Raw genomic sequence first — 7,389 nt, 5'->3', positions numbered from 1 at the left:
AATAGTAGCAAACCTCATTTAACAATATATTGAAAGGATCATTCACCACCATCAAGTGGGATTATATTCTGGAGATGCAAGTACAGTTCAATATTCACAAATCAATCAACATGATAATCACATTATCACAATGAAGGATAAAAATCACGATTATCTCAATAGATGCAGAAAGGCATTTGACAAAATTCAACATCTGTTCATGATAAAAACTCAACATACTAGGTTTAGAGGGAATGAACCTCAACAAATAAAGGCCATATAAGAAACACACAGCTTAGGGGTGCCTGGGTGGCTCAATCGTTAAGTGTCTGCCTTCAGCTCAGGTCATGATCCCAGGGTTCTGGGATCGAGTCCCCCATCGGGCTCCCTGCTTGGCAGAAAGCCTGCTTCTCCCTCTCCCACTCCCCCTGCTTGTGTTCCTGCTCTCGCTGTCTCTCTGTCAAATAAATAAATAAAATCTTTAAAAAAAAAAAAAAGAAAGAAAGAAACACACAGCTAACATCAAAGGTGAGAAACTGAGAGCTTTTCCTTTAAGATTGGGAGCAAGACAAGTATTCCACTCTCCCTACTTTCATTCAGTGTAATACTGGAGGTCCTAGCCATAGCAATCAAACAAACAAAGCAAAAAAGGAATAAAAGGCATCCATATTGGCATATTGGTAAGGAAGAAGTTAAACTGTCACTATTTGCAGATAACATGATACTATACATAGAAAACCCTCAAGATGCCACAAAGCAGCTATGAGAACTCATAAACGAATTCAGCAAAGTTGTAGGACACAAGATTAATACACAGAAATCGGTTGTTTCTATACACTAATAATGAAGTAGCAGAAAGAAAAATTAAGAAAGTACTTCCATTAACAATTGCTCCAAAAAGGATGAAATACCTAGCAATAAACTTAACCAAGGAAGTGAAAGATTGGTACTCTGAAAACTATAAAACATTGGTGAAAGAAACTGAAGACAACACAAACAAATGGAAATATGTTCCATGCTCGTAGATTGGAAGAATTAATACTGTTAAAATGCCTATACTACCCAAAACAACCTACAGATTCAGTGCAATCCCTATCAAAATACCAAAATACCAAAAGCATTTTTTTCCCAAAAGCATTTTTCACAAACTAGAACAAATAATAGCAAAATCTGTATGGAAACACAAAAGGCCATGAATAGCTAAAGCAATCTTGAAAAAGAATAAAGCTGGAGGTATCACAATGCCAGATGTCAAGGTATACTACAAAGCTGTAATAATTAAAACAGTATGGTGTTGGCACAAAAATGGACACACAGATTAATGGAACAGAATAGAGAGCCCAGAAATGAACCCATAATCATATGGTCAATTAATCTTTGACAAAGGAAGCAAGAATATACAATTAGGGGGGTGCCTGGGTGGCTCAGTGGTTTGAGCGTCTGACTTCAGCTCAGGTCATGATCTTGGGGTCCTGGAATTGAGCCCCACATTGGGCTCCATGCTCAGCAGGGAGTCTGCTTGTCTCTTTCCTGCTGCCCGTCCCCCAGCTCATGCTCTCTCTGTCTCAAATAAATAAATAAAATCTTTTTTTTTAAGAATATACAATTAGGAAAAGACAGTCTCTTCAGTAAATGGTACTAGGAAAACTGAACAGCTACATGCCAAAAATGAAACTGAAGCACTTTCTTACATCATACATAAAAATAAGCTCAAGACGGATTACAGACCAAAATATGAGACCCGAAATCATAAAACTCCTAGAAAAAAATATAGACAGTAATTTCTTTGACATCAACCATAGCAACATTTTTCTACAAATGCCTTCTCAGGCAAGGGAAACAAAAGCAAAATGAGCTACTGGGACTACATACACCAGCACACCTAAGCTTTATCAAGGGATCTGTCACTCACAACACCTCAGTTCCAGGCCATCTGTCCTCAAAAAATTAAAAATAGAATTACCATATGACAACAATTCCACTACTGGCAATTTGCCGAAAGAAAATGCAAACACTAACTCAAAAAGATACATGCAACCCTACTGCAGCATTATTTACAATAGCCAAGATAGGGAAGCAACTGAAGTGTCCATCAATAGATGAATGGATAAAGAAGATGTGGTATTTATATATAGTAGAATATTAGTCATAAAAAGGAATGAGATCTTGCCATTTGTGACAACATGGATGGATCTAGAGGGTATTATCTTAACTGAAAGTCAGACAGAGAAGGACAAATACTATTTGATTTCACTTGTATGTGAAATCCAGAAAATAAAATGCATGAATAAACAAAGAAAAAAAGGCAGAAGCAAACTCCTATAAATATAAAGAACAAACTGGCGGTGGCCAGAGGGGACTGCGGTGGAGCACTGGGCAAAACAGGTGAAGGGGAGTGGCAGATACAGGCTTCCAGTTATCAAATCAGTAAATCATGGGGCTAAAACATACGAATTAGGGAATGTAGTCCATGATATCATGTATGGTGACAGATGGTAGCTACACTTGTGGTGAGCCTAGCATAATGTAGAGACTTGTCTAATAACTATACTGTACACCTGAAACTAATGTAACATTGTGTGTCAACTATATTTCAATTGGAAAAAAAAAAAGCGAAGGGAACTTTCAGAGAAGGTTGAGGATGGAGGAAATTTTGTTGGTATAACTACCAGAGGGCACAGAGGAAGTTTCAGAAGTTGGGAGGAGTGAGAGAAGAGGAATATAAGGGGATGTAAAGAACTACTTGGAGTTAGATTTGAGAGAATGTGAGATGACCTGGAAAGTATAGGTTTTTTGTGTTTTCGGATCTAACTAGGGATGAAGAGCAAGATGAGAATGAGGGCTCAACAACTCAGTGGTGGTGGCCAGGCCCTGAGATTTGGGGCAGGGAGGGGTGTTGGCCTGGTGTGGGCACGCAGGATGCTGGAGCTGAGACTACTGGACCCACCTGACCACTGAGTTGTGGGAGGTCTTATGGAGAGTACTTGGGCACCCTCCCACCTGCTCCATGCACGCGGAGCTCACAGAGGGGTGGTCTGAGCTGAGCTGGAAGGATCTGGGGCATTTCTGTGGTTAGATGCAGGTTTTAGGGCTGCATCAGGACTTCAAGGGTAACTCCTTTTACTTTGCATCCACCTAAGGACCTAACTGCAGGGCTACAGTGGAGATGGGAGGGCTCCAGCACTCCCAAGCTTTATCAAGGGGTCTGTGCGTGCTCACTCGCAAGACCCAGTTCCAGGCCATCTGTCCAACAGAAACCCAGCACTACAGCCTCAGGGCCTTCAAGAGCTTTCGAAAGCAGAAGGTATGGGAATGACCCTAGTCCATATCTTTTATCCTTAAGTTCTAAGCCTATTGTTAGAAAAATTCTGAGTCGGTGTTGTTCGGTGAGGTGTTCAGAGTTCAGTGAGGAATTGCAGGGTACACTAAAATTTCCACCTTATGACTGATAGCAGCTCTAAGACTTTGTACACTTAAAACCCTGAAAAATATTTTAGAAGAGAGCTGAGATGAATAAAACATCTTCCCTTTAAAAAAAAATACCTCTTCCATTACTGATTTCTTCTGCATTTTGATAAACTTCTTGAAAATGAAACACTTCTAATGAACTCCAAGGAGCTTTCTCAGATTACCTCCACAGGGAACCAGAACAAGATCAGAAACACAATTATTTTGATTTGAGTGCTTTCTTGAAGAGTTGAACAATAAGACAAATGGAACAACCATTAATGCATTTTCTTGTATTTTCCACTTAGTGGCAAATATGAAAGGGTGTCGGTTGTGGTCTCAAATAATAATACCCCCTCTGTCTTTTTAAAAAAACATTCAGGTTTATTTTATATAGAATAAAATGTAGAGAATGACTGGTTTTGACAAATGTATGCACTCATGGAACCATCACCCAAATCAATATATGCAACATTTCCATGGCCACTGAAAGCTTTTCTAGTCAATATCCACAGTGAGAGGCAACCATTCTGATTTCTGTAGATTAAATTTGCCTGTTCTTGAACTTCATATAAATAGAATCATACAGCTAAGTACTCTTTTGTGTCTGGATTCTTTTGTTCCACATAATGTTTTGAGACTCATTCATGTTGTTGCATGTATCAGTAGTTTGTTCCTTTTTTTTCTTTTTACTGCTGAGTAGCATTCCATTCTATGAATATACCACTATTCTTCTGTTGATGGACATTTGGGTTGTTTCCAGTTTGGGCTGTTACACCTACAAAAATTCAGCTTTTGGGCGCCTGGGTGGCTCAGTTGGTTAAGCGACTGCCTTCGGCTCAGGTCATGATCCTGGAGTCCCAGGATCGAGTCCCACATCGGGCTCCCTGCTTAGCAGGGAGTCTGCTTCTCCCTCTGACCCTCTTCCCTCTCGTGCTCTCTATCTCCCATTCTCTCTCTCTCTCAAAAATAAATAAATAAATAAATAAATCTTTAAAAAAAAATTCAGCTTTGAATATTCATCTGCATTTTTTGTGGACATAAGTTTTCATTGCTCTTGGGCAGATATCTAGAAACAAAATTGCTGGGTCATAGGGTAGATGTATATTTAACTTTTTACGATACTGCCTAACTGTTTGGCTGTTCCAGTTTTCATTCCCGTCAGCAATGTATGAGAGTTCCAGGTCCTCCACATTCTCACTGAGAAGTGGTGTTAACAGCCTCTTTAACTTGAGCTACTCTAGGGGGGTGTGCAGAGGTATTTTGTTGTAATTTTAACTTGCATTTCTGATGAGAAATGTTAGGCTAGCCTCCTTTTCATGTTTTATTTATTTATTTATTTGAGAGAGAGAGAGAGAGAGAGAGAGAGACACAGCGAGAGAGGGAACACAAGCAGGGGGAGTGGGAGAGGGAGAAGCAGGCCTCCCGCGGAGCAGGGAGCCCCATGCGGGGCTCGATTCCAGGACCCTGAGATCATGACCCAAGCCGAAGGCAGATGCTTAACGACTGAGCCACCCAGGCGCCCCTCCTTTTCATGTTCTAACTGCCTATTTGTGGTCTTCTTTTGTGAAGTATCTTTTCAAATCTTTTGCCCGTTATCCAGCTCTTGAAGCTTTTCTTGAGAATATGGCCTCATCTGGCAGTAATCTGTTGACTGCTCACGTTCTTTAGTAGAGAAGCTGTATGCTGTGCAGACACTGAGGTAGCAATGGCAGAAATCAGATAAGCTGGCTAAAAGCATATTTGGATCTTTCCAAACAGTTTAAATTTCCCAGGACAACTGTAGAAGCAACCATTTTATCTGTAAAAGGCTCCATGTGCTATTTCAGTTCTGTTTCAGAACCCAAAGAACAATTACTCTCTAACTTCAACATAAAATTAGGTTGGGGGAAATATCTAAAAGTAGTGTCACAGTCTATATAACATCATATTTTTTTCCATATGCAGTTATATTTTGAAACATAATTTTATTTGATTATCCAAATTTATGTCACAATGAACACATGCTAAAGGCTCATTGAAAAGTTGCTTTACAAGTCAGCATTTTAAAAAATATAGACACAAAGATGTTGCTTCAGAGATAAAATGATCTGTAAGATCCTTTCCAATTCTAAGAGTTTATGACAAGGAAGTACACGTAGCAGCACCTCTCCAAGTATTAACAGTTGCTAAGTTAGTCATTAATACTAATGGCAGACAATAATATAGGTTGATTAATTCAACACCTGTTTACAATCATTGTTCCTCTTTTCTTCCTCTACTATAAAAGCTGGAAAGCCAGGGGCACCTGGGTGGCTCAGTCGGTTAAACGTCCAACTCTTGATTTTTCGGCTCAGGTCATGATCTCAGGGTTGTGAGATTGAACCCTGTGTAAGGCTCTGTGCTGGGTATGGAGCCTGCTTAAGATTCTCTCTCTCCCTCTGCCTCTCTACCCCCCACTCCACCGCCTCTAAAAAAATAAAAACTAAAAACTGGAAAGGCAAATACTTCACCTCTTACTTCTTTTGCATCCAGAAGAGGCTCTGGGACGTAATTCTGACCAATGCGGTATAGACTAAAGACATCAGCGAGGGCACCCTTTCCAAAGTAAAAGTCATTCTTACTAAAGAAAAAGAAATCTTTTAGCCCCTCACTTTTCCCCAAGAAGGTGAATATGAGACTTGAAAATATAGTAGCCATCTTGGGACCATGAGGGAGAGGGTATGAGAACAAGGCTTCACGCTGAAGATGTTGGGACTAGAAAGAAGGAGCATGGCTCCCGAGGGCATTACTGATCATTGTACTAACCCTAATCTTCCTAGACTTCTTGTTGTGTGAGACAATAAACCACTAGCTTATTAAACCAGTGTAGTCAGGCCTTCTGATATTGGAAGAAAAATGTACTGCCAGCTAGTGTTTAAAAGAAGGTATCGTACCAAACATGAAATTAACTCTTTGTATTATGCACCAACATCTTCCTGTTGAGCCTGGCTTTATTAAGGATATAACTGGTTTTCCTAGGAACTCCAAGTATTGAGACATAATTATACTTTTATTTAAGCAGAAGGGGCTTAACATTTTTCACCATATTATCTACTCTAGGAACCAAATTGAAAAAAAACATTGCTAAATTTATTGATAACCTGCTCTAATATTGTTTTAGCATTTATAAAAAATATACCAGACATTTTATATTTTTCTTTACCAGTGGTCTCTTCATATGCTTCTATTCTTTGAGAACAAACATAAACTACCCTTTCAGTGTATGCATGTTTGAATTTAGATCATATGTGATAGTAGTATGCTAGAACACAATGAAATGGTATAAAACACAATGAAATGGCTTGGCCAATAGTTGAAAACACAAAATATACAGCTGTAAAGTACAAGTATAAATGAAGAGGTTTGTGTATAACTTTACAGAACTAAAAACAGATGTATGTGGACAAACTTCAGAAAAGCAATCTTGGAAGAAAATATGTTCAAATAGGTATTCTATTAATACAGTATAAGCTAGCAGTGAAGAACATGGATTCTAGAACTAGACTGCCCGGGTTTATATTCTGCTTTCCATTTACTAGTTTTATAAGCTGAGGCAGATGCCTTGGTTCAGGCTGCCATAACAAAATGCCATCAACTGAGTGGCTTAAATAACAGAAATTTAGGGGTGCCTGGGTGAAAGCCTTATCTCCAAATACAATCACATTGAAGGTTAGGACTTCAACATATGAATTTGGGGGAAGGCGACACAATTCAGTCCGTAGCAGTAGGTTACTCAGTCTCTCAATGTCTATGTTTCTTTAGCTGTAGAAGGAGTTGATAACAGAAAAGGGGTTTTGTTAAGATTAAATGAGTTAATACGTGTAAAGCTCTTAGAGGATAAACTGGTAGCTAGTAAGTGTTACATAAGTTTTATTATCATTACCGACCATATTTCAGGAAGTTTCTAAGAGAGAATTCCAACTTCTCAAAAATATGCAAATG

This window comes from Zalophus californianus, chromosome 1, assembly GCF_009762305.2.
Source record: "Zalophus californianus isolate mZalCal1 chromosome 1, mZalCal1.pri.v2, whole genome shotgun sequence".
Taxonomy (NCBI): domain Eukaryota; kingdom Metazoa; phylum Chordata; class Mammalia; order Carnivora; family Otariidae; genus Zalophus; species Zalophus californianus.
The sequence above is the reverse complement of the archived record's forward strand: the minus strand, read 5'-3'. Positions refer to the sequence as shown.